The sequence below is a fragment of the Pocillopora verrucosa genome, chromosome 1, assembly GCF_036669915.1.
Source record: "Pocillopora verrucosa isolate sample1 chromosome 1, ASM3666991v2, whole genome shotgun sequence".
Taxonomy (NCBI): Eukaryota; Metazoa; Cnidaria; class Anthozoa; order Scleractinia; family Pocilloporidae; genus Pocillopora; species Pocillopora verrucosa.
In genome coordinates, this window is record NC_089312.1 from 32,554,398 (window position 1) to 32,573,090 (window position 18,693).

The 18,693-nt window shown below is 37.8% G+C and overlaps 1 long non-coding RNA gene across 1 annotated transcript; it reads right to left on the reverse strand.

Moving 5' to 3' along the window:
- Nucleotides 1–14,106: 14,106 nt before the first annotated feature.
- Nucleotides 14,107–18,560, reverse strand: LOC131772521 (uncharacterized). The gene is made up of 4 exons (XR_010716265.1): nucleotides 18,381–18,560; nucleotides 17,356–17,526; nucleotides 15,532–15,684; nucleotides 14,107–14,651 (listed from the first exon to the last, which is right to left on the reverse strand). It is a non-coding gene; the product is annotated as an uncharacterized lncRNA (long non-coding RNA).
- Between the last annotated feature and the right edge of the window lie 133 nt (nucleotides 18,561–18,693).

Consider the following 18,693-nt stretch of genomic DNA (forward strand, 5'->3'; position numbering starts at 1 on the left):
TGAAAACGTAAATTAGCCACCGTAAAGGGTAAATAAGCTGACGTTTCGAGCGTTAGCCCTTCGTCTATCGCTCTGACGAAAGGCTAACGCTCGAAACGTCAGCTTTTTTACCCTTTACGGTGGCTAATATACGTTTTCAACTCAGTTGTTAACACTAAATTACCTGCTATACTCTCCCACCGACGCAGCACCACAGTTTCTTTAGAAACTTATCCTTTCCTACCTAATTACTTTGAGTATTCTCATTACCTGTTTGCTGGATAATGTATTAATATTATGGGGAGAAGTTACGCGATAATCACTTCGGGGAGTTCAAGAGCTAGGCGATCATTAACCGCTTAGCGTTGGATTACTTTGCGTGTCCTTATGGTGCTATTGAGGGGGCCTGGCACTTCAAGGATATGAAGCAACAACGTAGTAACTACCCGTACTAAAAACAATCATGACGTCAGTAATGTTGTGGGAAACAAACATTTAGATTTAAAATCCTCTCATTGCAGAAATACAAATTGTCATGAATGAAAAGCTCTATTGTTATTATCAAGATGAAATGTACAATCATAACTTTTTTCGTCTACGATTCCCACTGACAGAATATAGCTGTTAGAATGGTTTGGCTTCACAAATAAAACGCAATTTGAATAAAGCTGGCATTCAGATCAATAAAACCTTTGAAAGGCTCAAGAATTTTGCATTTGTCAACTTTATCGATTGCTTCATATAATGGGCTCCTGTTCATATCCATCGTTCTAATTACTTATTGCAGGCACGCTTGAGTCAGCGTGATATGAGGTAGACATGTGCAGAACAACAAGCGAAATTTTTAGGAACCATCTTGCCTTGTGCTAGCCTACGTATAGCCGCACCCTCCCCCGCTCCGTTTCATCTTTGGGGGGGGGGAGGGGGCTAGCCTTGTGCAGATCAGTCTTTCCGTGCCAATTTTGCTATGACAAAACAATACTGGACCACTTAATTACGTCTTGTTAACAAGCCGCTTTTAAACCAGCAAATCCAATGTTTTCTCGTCATTATGTAAGAAAAGTATAGTTTTTTACGCTCAGTAAATTGCAATGATTACTCGTGACTGTGACATTGATTCTCTGAACGCGTAGCATTGTTTTATACTTCCAGAATAACTTAATTGATTCGTAGTGGTAATTTGAATACGTAATTACCACTGGGTAAGATCCTAAAATGAAACTCTTCTGGAACTTTGATTTTTGTTTTAATAGGGAAGCGTGTAACGTTCCTCCAAGCTCTTCGATTTCTGTTTGTTTTAAGATTCTTCGGACTTTTCGACTGAAAAACTTGTGTGATGAAAGGGTTCGGCTTGTAACGATATCCTTCTGTTAAGAACTTTTCTATATCTAGAGATCGTTGGGTTTCCAAAGCTTCTTCCTTCACTAGCTGGAATGAGAAGAGGGTCACAATTACTGCCTCCTAGATTAGTGCCAATCATTTGTAATGTTACTGCAGTTTGGAAAATGTGATGAATCGTTTGACGCCTGAGCCATACTGGTTGTCCTACGGGATCTGAGCTGAATGCTTGGTCAACATCCGCCACAGACCTTCTCCTAAGGATCGGTTTTCTACAGCTTTTTTTAGGGCTAGGCGGCCACGAGTGTACTTCTGCGTTTTTTCCATCAAAGTCTTTTTCTTTATTGTTGCTCTGTAAGGAGTCAGATTCAGCCAAATGTTTCTTTTCTCTCTCAGCGTCTGTTATGTTTAATTTTTCTGGCCTCTGTGTCACCAGCTTACAAGAAGGAGAAATCTTTGAGAACTCTAGCTCGTCTCGCGCCTTTCTAAAACTAAAAAATAACAGCCGCTGGTTCAGAATGTGTCTTGAATAAACATCTGGCATACTTTCCCGTCGTAGTCGCCATTGCTCCTTCAGGAACGCATCCTTCTTCAAAGTGATTTCGTTTAGTGCATCACGTTTTTTTAAGTCTACATCGAACAGCCTTTTTATCAGTTCTTCCTCACAGGCAACATTTTTCTGCACTGCCTTTCGTATGTTCTGACTGAGTTTTATGTTAGGTAAGAAAACCTTTCTATTCGACAGAGACATCCCTTTCTCCAAAGGTTCAGTTCCGTGGTTTGTCAGATGTGGTCGAAGATTTGTCGTATAACGTTTGTTTGCTTTAAAACGCTATGTTGATCACGTACAATATATTTCGCACCTTGCCGTTGGATGCGGTACACTCAAATAATTCCTTTAATGCAGTTTTCGTGTTAGTTCAGGGTAGCACGATTAATGAAACATTCAATCAACCAGAACAGCCTCTTCTATGCACCAAAAGACTGGATTACCCGCCCCGAATAATCATTATGAGAATTTTTTGGTTGCATGTTTAACTGCAGAAATGGTCGTCATACGAAAATGCTGATCTGAGCCCTAAAAGTTCAATACAATGACTGCATTTAACATGAACAATTACCCTTGAATTACTTCATTAGAGTGAGTTAAAAATTGGAACTCCGTTTAAGTCTGTTTTGTTTCCGAATCAGTGAATTACAAGCTATTCTTTCCATGGGCGATTTTGCAATCTTTTCATTCCAACTGAAGTGCGCCGCCGAGTTTTTCACATCCGATGGAAATGGCGAATGAAATCGTTAAGAAGGATTGAGAAAGTAATAAAAAATATAGAACTTTAAACCATAAGAAATGAGTTCTTTTTGGGTTTATATGCTCTTAAATATCTCGTTTTTACGCCAAGCTTTTAGCTGATGACCAAATGACTGTAGGAAACTCATCATAAATGAGGAAAGAAGCGGTCACATTCAAGCGTGCACAACGTTTTTTGTTCATTTCCAACTGACTTCATTCCCAGGAGCATTTAAAAATAGTGCGAGATGTAGTACGCATGTACATAATGAACAGTTAACCGAAAAAAAGTTGCAAAATAAGCTACTAGAAATGGATTAGCAGAGGGTATTTTGGAACTGCTCTCCCAAAACAAAATGCAGCACGTGCAACGTAAAGGTGCTGGGATTATTCACGTTTGCGTTCAAAATCTTTTGTTTTGAGAAGTTAATAAAATTTAATTTGTATACCATTTCTTAAAATATACTAATCCTGCACATATATATGTTTAAACCACCGATGACCATTGTTAAGTCGTAATCTCTGTATTGTCATGAAGTCAGCAGAATTTTCTTTGTTAGAGGATAACGAGGTCTCAAGGGCAACAGAGAGTGGTCACATTTTAAGAGCACTGTGCACGTTATTGGATAATGAGGTGTCGTCTTTTTTTGTCAATCGGTAACCCAAAATAAATGTTGTTTTTAGTGATGCTATTAAGCCGTTAATATTAGTTTCAAACTCGTTTTTTAAGTTAACATGTTATCTATATGACAAAACAACCCACATATTTTCAAATGATTCTGGCCGCATGTATCTTAGAGAGTGCTTTAGACTAGCGCGCATGCCCGATTGCCAAATCTCTGACTCTATGTTTGAAATGCGAAATGACCGAGCGATAATGACAAAGGAACCATGGGAAGGTATCAAATTGCCCTAAAGATTACATCATCCGCTAACTGACGATTCACGTTTTTACCCATTTAGTATGTTAAGGTTAAAATCTCTACGCAGAGGAATCAATCAAGAAATCTGGGACAAGTACCGTGTTTATTAATCAGCAAAAGCTGATTAATTACAAAGAGATATCTAAACGTCAATTCCGATCCACAAAAATTTATGCCAACTGGCTGAATGTTTTGATCAAAAGGGTAGTCGTACAACAGTTTCCTCTTCAAAGAAGTGTTTCTCGGTTGAAAATGGCAATAAATTATGAAGTGAAGTGTGTCGTCGATCAAGTAGTTTTGATTTGTCGTCCACGTGCACAATCGTTCCTGCGGTAGTAGTCGAGTGCCGTCAAAAAAGATTTGTAGCCTCATAGTCTCGCGATTTTGTCCAGAAATCAGTAACAACTTTGGGAGTTGGAAACGGCTTATCAATTTTAAGACTTTTCACTCTTAGTTCTTCTTCTTTACATCTAGCCTGTATTGGAGATGCTGGCAGGCTGTATCTTTTGGTCCTGACGGGAGGTAGTTCAATTTTGGAAGAAGCGAGGCTTTCTTCAAAAGAAGATGCTCTTCGTAGCCCCTGTGCAGTTCCAAGTTTGCGCCGACGGTTGCAAAGGTTAATATCAAGGCGCGCCTTCTCGTTGTCTTTCTTATTCGTCAAATCTGTGTGTTCGAAGAACTGACAATTTAGGTTTATATTGCTTTGAATTTCGCGTCTCATGATCATTTCTCTTTTGAAAGCTTTCTGTCGTCTTGATACTTGCTCGAGTGCAACTTTTTTCTCTTTCTCGATTCGTTTAAGAAGAAACGAAAGATCTTCATCGTTTTTCGCGTTTCTGTTTAAGGCTTTTTTCATATCGGCGGTTGGGAGGAGAAATCTTGGAAGTGTTTCTTTCATGGTTGTTAAAGAATTTGAGACGCAGAAAGATATGTTGTTGTTGATCAACCTGCTCGTCAAGTAATGCAACTAGTCTGCATTGTAAACAGGCTTAAAATAGTTCCTTAAATAAACAGAAAATGTTTGGTGAGTATAATAAGCCATTGTTCGCTGCTTTGTTTTGTAAGATTAAAATGAGCTCAGAAGAGCTTAGCAACCTCCCTGGCTGGTCTTCACACTAATTTGTAAAGGTCATGAACACGGAAAAATTTGCTAGAATTCTGAGTCATTACCTGTAATGTTAAAAAATACTAATAGTGAGGTGAACGAGGATTTTTCATGTTAAAATGGTTCAGGCAACTTTTACTTGACAAGAACTTAAGCAACTGTTTTAAAATTCATATTTCGCAACCTAACCTCCATTAATTTAAGCTACGATCTTGCGAAATATAATGTGAAGAGGAAGCATTTTGGTGCAACATTGACTCATATTTCAATTCATGCTCAGTTTATTCGCCGACATTTTACGCTTGCTGAACAAAATTATCCGGGAAACAAAGACTTCTAACCATTTTATGGAGGAAATGCATGGATGTTAATTTTGTGGCATACTGAGCTGATACCGCAATAGCCGAAACTTTATGAAAAGTAAATGCAGCCCTTACTGAAAATTTTAGTGTTGAGTTATTTGACAAGCACAGTACAAAATACAGTTTTCTCTGCTGAACTCTTCAATTATTTACTGGAAATGTGACTTATTCTCCGGCTGAGATCCGGCTGCGATACATCTTTGTCAAAATCACGAGTTAACCACGAGTGTGTTTACAGATAGAATTCGACGACACGAAGACTTGTTGCCAAATAATCAAAATATGACAAAATTTAAGAAACGAACTAGCCATACTTTTCCATGAAAAACATCAGTTAACTCGGTAAAATGCACACACATGACGCGTACCATATGGTCCAATTTCACAGGTAGGACGCGAACACTGTTCAATTAAATTGTTGAATTACAAGCTCTCGCAATCACTGAAGTGGTCACGGGCTATTTACCTTGATAACGGTCTAATTACAACACACTTCCGGGTCGCCTGCGCTATCTGAAGATTTTCTCAGCTCACGTTTTTCACACGTTCCATTTGCTAACAAAGATGCAGCCGAAGAACAGATTTAGACGTTCTGCGACGTGCATTGAATACATAATGAGCCCGCCCTTCACTGAGAAAATAGTAAGGCGAAAGAATTGTGTTTTCCACGGATCCAACTCGAAAAGTGAACGTTAAGCATGTACCACGAATAAATGCACTTGCTCATGACTGCTCATATCCTCACTCACTGTGAAACTTCCCAGTCCTGAAGTCTATGTTCAAGCCCTGAAAACAAGGTAAGCAGTTTCTTTTCAGACATGGAAATAAGTTTCTATCCTTTCAAGCTAATTTTAGATCCTACGCCATTTATAAAGCAATCGATCACATATTGTTCAAGCGACATTTGTGTGAAGTCAATTACTATTAATTTGCAATTTTAAAAGTAGATAATTACATGTCTACGAAATTGCCGTACAGTTTACGAAGACAAATTACCGGTTTAGATTGGTAAGTAGCGGGTGCAAGTACACATTGTGTTTATAAAAATTATCGTACAGTTTATTCAAAACAGCGCTAAATTTGTCCGGTACTTGTAACGTGTGGTACAAAGTTAGAGCTAATGGGATTAGCGATTACAACATAAAAAGAAACTAATCAAACTATGTGTTCCTATTCAACCTACCTTCCAAACGAGCGCTGATGCGGCACTAAAATACAAATAAGATCCATCATTCGAGAAGAGAATTGTTCTTTTTTGTCTCTGAACAATACGCGCTTACAAGAATGCACCGTTACGATATAAAAGCGAGCACCGACAGCTCTCTAGTATCATTGCCTAACACCTTAAACATCCATCGTATTGAAACACACTCTTTATATTTCTGTGTACAGACATGAAAGACCAGTTGCCCCATTACCTCATGCCTACAGCTGATATGAGGAAAGCCATCGATAGGAACACCAAACAAGATGAAGACCTGTCGCTTGTATTAGAACAGCTTGACAAGGAGAAGAAGATGGCTTTGAAGCAAATTGTCAGAAGACAGGAAGCTTTCAAGAAGCAGATACTCAAACGGAGAGAAAGTTTGCCTCAAAAGATCAGCGCAGTTCAGGTTTACGGGAATGGACAAAAAACTGCTGATAGAGAACGACCACACCCTGAAGAGTTAACTCAAACCAAACGTCCAATCCACAGAACCGTTTCTTTGGATGAAACCTGCAGCACTTCCAGTGAGCCTCTATCCGTGCTAATCAAAAGGCACAGTCTTCCAGACTCACCATTTCCACGCCATAACAGTGCAGACTCAATCCACTTCACCTCTAAGCCGGGAGCTGTGCTATCTTCGCGTCAACAAACAGATAACGTCCTGATCATGCCCAGCATTATATATCACCAAAAGAAATCCTGGCAAGAATACAAAGAGGGAGACCCTAAAGATACGAAAGTTGACCAAGCTGGCATAAAATTACTGGGTAATACTTTTAAAAATGCGATTCGCAGGCATTCAGACGTCACCGCCATGACCGCTGCTGAAACGACGAGTAATCAAAGATTGCTTCAAAGACGAAAACTTAGTGAATACAGTGAAGTGTCTTCAAATAAGACGTACATTAATGAGTCCTTAACGAGACTATAAACGTGTTTGTGAACGAGTATTTTTCAGCAGTTTTTCTGTGAGGATCTTTTTTGTAAATAAGACTAGACTAGCTGAATGAAATTAAAGTGTGTTATGAATGACAAGTTCTGATACTTTTCGCGTTTTTAAACACACACGTTGTTTCTTTATGAAAGATCGAAACGGAATCGGCCTAAAGCGGTTGTGCAAATAGCCAAGTTAAATTCTTGCATTGCCGTAAATGCACAAACATTGCTTCCCAAACTGAACACCGCAAATGAATAATTTTGAATGAAGCAACTGAGTTCGCCCCTTGCAGCCTCCGTCTACAGACGCTTCATTTTCGACATTTGGAAACTATTCCATTTTCGGAAAAAAGTTAAAAAAATATTTGTTGTGTGCGTGCAGCTGAATAAAACAAAATTCGAAGTGCTTGGAATGGATTTAACGAACATCCACTCGCAAACCGTTTTGGAAAGGAACAGGGAACTAAAGTATGGTGACCGAGATAGACACTAATATTCTCTAAGTCCAATTTTTACGCGCTCAGCCTCACATACCGCTGAGATCAGCAGCGTTGAAACTCCATCTTGAATATAAAGAGCGAAAAATAAAATAAAATCTCAGTTGAGTCCATGCAAGATTTAATTTTCACTTGTATAAAACCTGGAGTAAGATGTAACGGGTGCGTGAGCACCGCGCGAACACTCGAGGCACGTAAGTACCTCCGGCCTGATTGTAGTCCTTGAATAGAGAAAAATACCGCTTTCAATTCCATAGCGTTTAAAAGAACAATGCCGTCTACGAGATTAACGACAGAAGAGTAAATCACAATCTTAATGAAAACAATAGCGTTTAAAGCCTGCTACGAAGAAAAACGTGTAACAAACTCCTCGAGAGATGAAGCGCGTGAAAATCGTGCACAGTATGTGAGAGCAGTCACCCGATCGTCTGTATCATGATTGGTTCTGGATAACTTGACACAACTGAACAATCAGCCGTAGTTCAAAGGACATAAATACTGAAATAATCTCATCATGAGTCCAGCCGTTTTTCCCGATTAATCCATTTTAGGTTACGGGAAACTGAGGAGCCTCCTGGTTCCTCAGGATCAGGGTTTCAATCTGCATGCGAGAGTTTCTCATCCGAGCGACACTCTGAAGCTCCAAGCAGTAACTTCTTGTAGAGCAGCTTGAAATTGTTGGAGTGAAACTAATCAAATAGGTTCTTTCATGACTCGTTAAGAACAAAGATTTTAACTTAATGGGATTAAAAGCCCCGGGGACGCTAAAGGACATAACTGAGTAATTATTCATGCGCTCACTCGCTGTTTCTTTACGATGAGGCGATGTTTTAAGGGGGCGGGTGCTGAGATCGGTTGTCCGTGAAGAGAAAAAACCTAACTGCAAACAGGTTATAAGTTATCTCTGAGCTAATAAATAAGTGCACAAGATCGGTTCTAATCTTTATTGGAAATTTTGCCTTTTGTGGGAATGATCTTGAGATCTTGAATCCCCTTTCCTGTAACCTTATAAAATTTCCTAAATGGTCACGCGTTTTATTTGAAATTTAGGCTTAATTTCATCGCTGCAGGTTCATAAGTATAAAACTTTTCTTACTGTGCACTGCAAAATGCGACAAACTCTTTCAAATTGCATCCACCGCTTCAAGCTCAAACTTTCAAATACAATTAAGTATCACTGAATTTGAACTCTTTTCAAAATTACATGTCAAAGTATTCTGAACAATATAAAGTTATTTAGAGAAGTGAAAAACTTGAAATCTTTAATCAAGATTTAAGAGACTACATTTTTTATTCGAGTAAGGAATGACGGTGAGCGTGAATACTACGGTTAAACCCATTGTCAATTCCCATCCCGCCAAAATTTTCTCCTAAAGCTGTACTTTTGAAAACGCTTTTCTAAGTAAAAAGACTGCAAAACGCCAGCTATGTATACGCTGTTATATGTGGAAAGAAAACGTTTTGAGTACGAAGCTTTCCGAATACGCTGACATCGAGGCAGTCCCTTAATATACCTGGGCGGGATGATTAGAATATTATGCTCGCATCTAGACAGTTCCAATTTAGATTCCTAAGCCATTCACAATGCTATCCATCACAATTTGTCAAAGTGACTTTGTTTGAGGTCAGTTATTGTTCGTTTGAATACGTAGTTCGATAATCAGTAATATTTCATCGAAAATGCCGCACAGGTCACAGGGAGGAATATTAACGGTTCAGTTTGGTAGGTAGTGAGTTTAAGTTAACAAAATCATGCAAAGTTATTGTGCAGTATATTTAAAACAGCACTAAATTTGCTTGCTTCCAGTAAGTAGGGGTTTTATAATACAAAGGAAAAGCTAATGAGATTAGTGATAATAACATTGAAAATTAATCATATAACTACATATACGTCGAGGGTCATTCTAGTGTAATTTCCACCGCTTTATTTTGACCAATTTCCTGCTTGCGGAAAAGGTATCTGATAGTCATCTGTGACAACATTTCCATCATCTTTTACGACATAAATAAGCTCTTTTTTTTTTAATAAACCTGCTTTCCTACAAAAAGATTATGCAGTACTGAAGCGCCGATAAAACCTTTCATTGGAGAGTTGAATTATTATATTTTGTTTCTGAACAATACGCTAATAAGAATGCATCTTCACCATATAAAAGCAAGCACTAAGCTTTGTAGTATCATTGCTTAACACCTCACACATCGTGAACGCACTCAGTGTATTTCTGTGTACAGACATGAAGGACCAGTTGCCTCGTTACCTCTTGCCTACAGCTGATATGAGGAAAGCCATCGATAGGAACACCAAGCAAGAAGAAGACCTGTCGCTTGTGTTAGGACAGCTTGATAAAGAGAAGAAGATGGTTTTGAAGCAAATTGTTAGAAGACAGGAAGCTTTCAAGAAGCAGATACTCGAACGGAGAGAAAGTTTGTCTCAAAAGATCAACGCAGTTCAGGTTTACGGGAATGGACAGAAAAATGCTGATAGAGAACGACCACACCCTGAAGAGTTGACCCAAACCAAACGTCCAATCCGCCGCAGAACTGTTTCTTTGGATGAAACTCTCGCCTCTTCAAGTGAGCCTCTATCCGTGCGAAGCAAAAGGCACAGTCTTCCAGCCTCACCATTTCCACGCCATAACAGTGCAGACTAAATCCACTTCACCTCTGAGCCAGGAGCCGTCCCATCTTTGCATCGACGGAAGGACAACGTGTCGATCGTTGGAAAAAAAAGAACAAGCAAGAAAGCTTGATGCAAGAGAAATTAAACAACGAAGTTGAAGCTCCCAACGACTTGGCAGCCGAAGAAGCTGGCTGAAAATTGCAAGCACCTTTGGAGATTTTGTTAGTCGCTGCCATGGTGGCAGTTATGAACAGTAAAAGTTTGCTATATATAGCAAGACTTAAATGTACAAAAGTAGTTGCTTGAAATAATTTCTTAACGTGACTACAAAAGTTTTTTTAGGCACAAACGTTTTTGTAAATAAGACTAGATTTGCTGAATAGAATAAAATTGTCTTGAATGAACACTTCAGGTCCTTGTTATATTTTCAAATTTTACGATTTTGTTTTCTATACCGAGGTACTGAAGGAACAGCCATGAACCAGGTTATTCTTGTCGAAGATGCAGGGATCTTGCTTTTTAAGGTAGAAAACCACAAAGCATTTCTTTCTGAAAGTCGGTAGTGATTGGTCATTCCCCTTTTTCAGCCTTCGTCTGTAGATTACTCATTTGTTAAATTCCAAAACTACTTAATCTAGGAAAAAAATGAATGGAAACATATAGATTTGAAATTCATTTATCGCAAACTTGTAGAGAACTATGAAAACATCGCAGTCCTCGATATGGGGTCAAACAATACTCAGCCGCGAAACTGTTAGTGCGAGTGAGCTGACGGGTGGTTCAAATATTTCACGCGTCTGCCATATCGTTGAGATCAGCAATGTCAAAACTCTCATCCCTGGTTAAATAAAAAGAATGACATCCACTTTTCACCTCGGTTGAGTAGATTTAAGGTTTTTTAAGCTACTGTTAGAAAACCTGAAGAAAGATGTAATCGTTGCTTGAGTGCTAATGAATACAAGTCACGTTAGTCCGTCAGGCTTGGTACTAATCCCTGGATTACGGAAAGTTCCGCTTGAATATCAGAGCGTTCAAACTAACAATGCCTGACAAAAGATCACAGACAGAAGGGCAACTCACAATTTCAATAAAACAATAGTCTTATACAAAGGAAAACGTGTAACAACCTCCTCGAGATATAAAGCATGTGAGAATCGTGCAGTACGTGATTATTGACTGCACACCCGATCACCTATGTTATGCTGTTAATCCGTGTTAAAGAGAGGGCTTCACAAAAGATTTGAAAAATAAACCGTAGATGATGTAATTATTGAATTCATCTCATCGAGAGTCCTTACACTTATCTAATTATTCCATTTTAGATCCCCCTAAGTAGCAATCAGAGGGCCTTGCTTATAGAAATTGCGTGCCTACTAACTTTTTGTTTTGAAAAAATTGGGTCATAACATTTTTATGTGACTCGCTTGGTATGTTTTTTTCGATGGGATGGAAAAGGTGCGAGGTACATTGGGCAAAAGCAAATTAAATATCACATGGTTACTCTTCGTATCTCTAACCTCAGTTTATTGTGGTAAATTGTAGGACTACAAAGGGTGACAACTCGTTAATTTTCCACCCACACTCGCTCGATATCGCGTGCAAGCCTTTCTGTCGAAGGTAATTTTAAAAATCGTTGCATGTGGATAGGATAATTTTTAAAAAGAGACCGAAAAACTACTTGCGTCCTGATAGTGAAAATGTTTACTCAGTTATTTGTGCGTTAGTATAGCATGGAGCGATGAAAATTAACGTTAACTAAAAGTGCATGCGAGCTCGCTCAAGTCTTTGGATATATTTTATCATGTTTTTATCTCCAACCAACAAATACATTGATACAACACTAACAGCTTTTGGGAGAACAACAGAGAAAATCGTATTAGTGCAAAGGTCTTCGAGCCACATGGAGCAAGCGACAATTTAGGCCTGCAATTTTAAGGCTACGTGCTGAAGAAGTCCTTCTTTGTTCTTAGCTCCCCCAAAACAGTTCGTAACGCGTCAGGGAGTTGTTTAAAAAAAAACCAAAAATTGGAAAAGAAAGGGTTTTTTGGATAAGTGTGGGTTTCTGATTTCGGTCGCTGCGCATTCCCGCGATTCAGCGGCCAAAAACTCGATCCTGGGGTTAAACTTACAGGATTTTGTGATTTTATTTGCATTCTGATCCAGTTTTATTCACTACAAGCTAGGACGTGGTACAAACGTGCTCAAAGTACCACTTGTAACGGAAAATAAAAGTAACAAACAATTTTTTATTCGGTACTCATCTTCCTTTGTGGCCACACAGGAACTCTTAAAGACCCACGCAGACCGTAACTTCACAACAGGCATTGGTCATAGATATTTAAAATAATTCCTTACAATTGATTTCCCGTACTTTTCTACTTTTTTGCTAATGCTTCTTTACCTCCCACTTAATGGCCGAATTTTGCGGGGTTTCAATTCAGAATTCTACACGGAATAGTAGTTTCATTCAAAATATCTAAAATCGGATGTTGAGGCTTCGCACTTTTGACATTTTCATTTAGGTCAGGTTATACAAGGAGAGGACCTTCATGAAGCTGACTCTTGGTTACATAATGTCTCAGGAGTGAGTTTCGTGTATATCTCGTCTAAAATGACAATAAACCTAATCTTCATATGCAATCAAACTTGAGACAAACTGTATGTGAAATGAGGTTTTTTCGAATTTGATTTTATAAACTGAGTTGATCACTTAAATTGGCCACCGTAAAGAGTGTGTAAACTGACGTTTCGAGCGTCAGCCCTACGTTGTAACTGTCAATCTCAATCAATCAATCAAACGTCAGCTCTACGGTAGCCAATTAATGTTATCATCTCAGTTGATAAAACCAAATTGTCTTGTTATACTCCTCCACCCACGCAGCACCACAGTTTCTTCCGAAACTTACCCTTTTTTAATCTGAATGTTAAATGGACTTAAGTGTACTGACGCGAAAAGTCTCGAAAAAATGGAAAACATCTTAAAACCGTATGCAATCGGACTAAGAAAAAATTATACTCCAGTAGAACTGAAGTCAGCGAAAATGAGCTAAAATTATAAACTAGAGGAGAGCCACATAGAAATCATCTTGTTGAAAAGTAGAGCTAAAGAATTAGATTCGAGGTTTCACTTAAAATTTCATTTGCCAAACACGCTAGTTGATTGTTAAAGGAATGAAAGGCTTATCAGAAGTGAAGGAGGCTAAAACTCAACCCACCAGGCTCCTCGCAGCATAAATACTTGATTAAAAGATACTTCATTGAAATGCAGTAAAGATGCAGAGCCTGACTGGCAGGCAGATAAACTGATAAACAGACATGCAGTCAGGCAGGCAGACTAACTAATGGGCATGCAGACAGACATATGGGTAGAAAGACGGACAGGCTGACAAACAAACAGCCAGACAGACAGGCAGACAGATGGAAAGCAAGAAAATACCAGTTGATATTCTCTTGACGAACAGGGAGACAAACAGGTAGACAGACAAACAAATAAACAGGGAGACAGACAGAAGGACAGACAGGCAGAAGGACAGACAAGCAGACAAACAAACAGGCAGAAAGACAAATAAGTAGACAGATAACAGGCAGACAAACAGACAGGTAGAGCAACAAACAGATGGGCAGACAAAAAGACAGATAGGCAGGCAGGCAGGCAGGTAGAAAGACAGACAGTCAAACAAATATGCCTGTTGACACACAGACAGGTAGACAGACAGCCATACAGAAAGCTAGGCAAAGAGAGCTAGACAGATAGGTAGGCTGACAAAGTGTTATGTCTCCCTTGGAAGCTCCCAGGTGGAAACTTTATTAAGAACTTAGAAAGAATTTTATTAAGTTTCTTAAAAACATCTTGATATCTTACCTAAATACAATTCTTACAAGAACCTTAAAAGATCTTGTAAGATTCTTGCGCAAAGATTCTTATAAGAATTTTCAAAGATCTTGTAAGATTCTTGTATGAATCTTTGTAAGATCTTGCTGTGGACTTGTATTATCTTACAAGAATCTAACAAGATCTTGTAAGATTCTCGTAAGATTCTGGTGAGAACTATTCGAGGAAAATGACATCAAAGGCAACATTTGTAAAAGATCTTGCAAGATTCTTGGAAGAATCTTCCAAGACCTTGAACTATCCCCCTCTCCAAAGACCATATTCTACAAAATGTACTCAATCATATCAGCGACCAAAATTTTTTTAACCTAAAGAAAGAAATACATCTGAACAAAGTTATAAAATTAAGGTATTCTTGTGTGTTGAAAATCTAAGAGTCAGCCAATTTCATTCTTGCTGATCTCCACTTTTGATATTTTCCTCCTAGAGTCAAAGCACTTTTGGTTCAAGGACTGCCTGATATTATTTCACTTCTTGTGAAGCTGTCTTTTTCTCTAATAGCTCCTGTTAAAGACAAAATTGAGAAAAGAGACAAAATAAATAATAGAATAAGTATCACATTCTTGTTCATCTGGGTCTGTTAAATGCCAATGTGGCTGATGAATCTTATTTTTTAAAAACATTGGCAGATTAAAACTGAAAAAATAAGAATACAAAACCATACAACAGATTGAAACAACACAGACCTTTTCCAGACAAAGAAAAATATACAGAAGAATAAAGCTGAAGAGGTTTAATTAATGGAAACACATTACCATACCATTTGAAGCCAAGTTTTTAGTTAACAGTTAACTTACAATTAGAATTAGTTAGAATCTGCGATTGGATTCAATTTTGTAATGGGACAATAAGACAAAAATGTAAAACTTTTGGCAATAGGAAGGTGAGGGAATTGTCAAGAATAATTAGTGTGATAGTGTAGTCTGGTTGTCTAGGTGAGTGTAGTCCTGAGAAGGACTGCTATTGGTAATGGTGTCTGAAATTTTGACAACCTGAGCGGATGTCATCATCAGAGTCATGTGAATAATTGTTGTCAGACAAATGTTCTAGATCTGGTTTGTATAAACTGATTGGTCAGTTTTGCTGTTATCTTGTTGGCTGTAAGACTCAAGTGCTGTAAGTTGGTCATGATTGGTCAGTTTCAATCGCATGGTATAAAGTTAGGTTGTCCATTTGGTTTGTTTGTAATGTTAACATTGTGAATAAACAGGTTGTATGGTGCTAGTAGTAGTTGACACCTGTTTAGGTGAGTCTGTTCTAAGTTAGTGAATCAGCTTTCCAGAATCAGTCATTAAAAGTAGTTAGTGCTGTAGGTAAGGCATTGTGCATAGTCCCAGTAAATAGTGGGGTTCATAAGTCAATGCTGTCAGAAAGTTGAAATCACCTTTCTTTGTCATCCGCTTGTGTCCAGTCAGTCTAGTTGTGAGGTTTTCGCCAGTCTCTCCAATATAGAGCCTTGGCAGTAAGAACAGTAAATCTCATAAACTGCTCTCCATCTCTTCTTTGGTTTGTCCATGTCTTTCACATTTGTTAGTAACTGACATGAAAATAGAGGAAATTGGGTCAGCAATACTCACCCAGTCTTATACTCCCATGTAGCAAACATGGATTTCATGCTTTCAAGACAATTGCTGAGTACTTTTCAATAGTTTGCATTTACTCAGTTGTGCATACAGCTTATTGAAAAGCTTTTTATTGTGAAAATCAAAAGGCCATGAACACTTTTAACTGATTCTGGCAAGTCAATTGTGTACTTACCAATCAATACAAAGCAAACCTCAAACTTACAAGCTAATCATTGTTGCCATTTGTGGTTTAGTTTTATGATTTGCTTTTTTTCCTAAAAAAAATCAACACTCCACCAATACTTGTCATGACTCAAAATGATGATCTGTCAATGGTCAATGTCTGGTCAAAGATAGGTTTATGTCTGACCAACTCCTTGGATGGTCAGACATGTTGTCTGTCTTTTTTATGTGTGCAGAGAAGAACTCAATTACAAACTAAGCTTAGGTCTGAAATACAGCTGTATCACTTTTATTGTATTAAATTTGAGACTGCATGTACTATAAAAGAGTGGTACTTCCAGTATATATACTTGTTCTCTAAGCTGGGGGAGGGGGGGGGGAGTTTTATGAGATATAATGTAATGGATACTTGTCTGGCTAAAAATGGATTGTGCCTGAGCAAAAATAGGATTGACCGGACAACATGACAGGTACCAGGTGAGAAATTATTTTGGACCTTAATTTCTGGTGTTCACAGTTTTCTAAGCTTCACAGAACTTTTCATACAACTTATTGATAAGCGTTGTAATTGAATTACCTTAATTAATTCAATTGCCAAATGACCAAAAACAACCAAGTTCATTTATTAAGTGTATACAATTAAGTTGTAACTGATGAACTTGTAACACAAAATAACAAAAAATAGATATGACTAACATAAATGGTTTTTGAATTATTAAAATTATTATGTAATCATGTACTAGCCTGAAAGTTGTTTTAACTAGCCTGAGAAAAAATTTCCAAGGCAGTTTATAAGAACCAATTCATAAATGAAGTGTTTTAATTCAAGAGCCACTTTATTACTTGTTATTAATGAGCTCTAATGTTAATGTAACCTTAAATAATACTTTTAAGTGGAAAGTTGTTGCCATTTGTAAGCTTTTCTTTTCTCAAAAATCTGATATCTTTTTATCATTATATCTTAAAAAATTACATCCAGTAGATTAGTCCTCTGAAAAATAAAATTTTGGGCAAGTCTCAATTTCACCCAGACATCAACAAAATTATGCACATTCCGCTGAAAGGACCATTTTGAGACATTTTGTTGTTTCAGATGAACAAAAAGATTGTGAACAAATTTCTCACTGGAGCCATCAAATCCATTTGGGCATGCAAGTTCTTTGAAAAAAGAAACACAATCCACCATAACAACTAACATTCTTTGAAATAAATCCTGATTGTTTCTATTATTTTGTTTTGATTTGTTTTTATGTCAGAATACCTAGCAGAGCCAGTAGCAAGTTCTGTAAGGTAAGCAGTCTCTCAATTTTTTCTAACCTAATCCAAATTCATTGCATTCATATCTAATTGCACAGATCTTACTGTCAAAGTTGTTGTGGATACTTTCCTTCCCCTAATTCTAATATTTTAGATTTAAAAGTATTCGACTTATCTGAAATTGAAGCAAAAAATTATAATACCTTTAAATCATTGAACCCTCTGATCAATTCACTTGTTCTCCATAATCCTGTTTCTTGCACCCCCACAAAATAATATTGCACATAATATTCTCTTCACTGCTGCCAAGCACTGGCTGCCAATTAGAAATTCACTTGTAGTAATAATTGAGTGTGAAGAGGACCTCAGTGTATCTAATAATAAAAATGATAATGAGAATTCAGTGGTGGACTTTCTATGAGGTGCCACTTTTTAGTTCACTCCTTTAGGGTGAATTGTAGTTTGGAAAGTTAGTTTTTGCAAAAGGAAGAAAACTGAAGAACTCCGCAAAAAATTCTCAGAGCGAGGACAAGAACCAACAACAAACTCAACTCACAGTGGCCAATAAAGTAGGTACTGGTTTGTTTCGTCTAACTTTGGATAGTAAGCAGTTTTAATTTGCCAGAGTAGTGGTGTTTGTCTCATCAAAATAAAAATCACATTTGATTTTTCGCCCTTCATTCAATGGAGAACCTTCAACTTTTGCCTTCTGACCTCTAGGTTCTTGTAGGTATCATTTTTAACCTTGTCCTCTAACATCTTTTAAATCAACCTGGACTTACAGACATGATTTGATACTGTTGATCCTAGTGTGGCTCTTCCACAACATGAAGAAAATCAAGCTGATGCCCAGCAGATCTACTTCTTTCACAAAATACACCATAAGCTTTGTGATCTTGACAGAACATTTAAGTAAAACAAGATTATTAAGTCCATGGCCAATTTCACAGTATGATCATTGGGTATATTGAAATGATTGATTAGCAAAAATATTTTGAACGCAGTAAAAAAGGAACAAATATTTTCTCAGCCTTAAAGAGATTTTATGTAAATTAGTCGTAGATTACAAGTGGAACTGTGCTGCTTGTAAACAAGTTACTCAACATTTGTATCTCAGTGTTCACATCCATAAAAATGACGATTCTCGAATAAATAAAATATTTAAAGAAAGTAGAATCCATCGAAAAACGAGTAAAATCTAACAGGAGCAAATATACAATGGCCGTACCCCTTCCTGCGTTCGTTCCTCTTCTATTCGTGGCATTGTTTTTCATTCTCCTTGCCGAGATGAATTAAACAGTTTAAAGTATCATCCCAATCGCTCTCTTAGAGACAATTCTCCAACATCAACGCGAAAAAAAATAAAGACATTTTTCAGAGACAAAATGGCGGAAGAAAAAGGCATCAAATATCGCCAGGCGTTACTAGCTTGTAGAAAAATGCGGTACTTTTTGTCTGGGGCGAGGAAAATTGCCTTCCAAATATGGAGGCCTTGGCCTTATTTGGATTGGTTACACTTGTGGACGTTTTTCAATGATTGC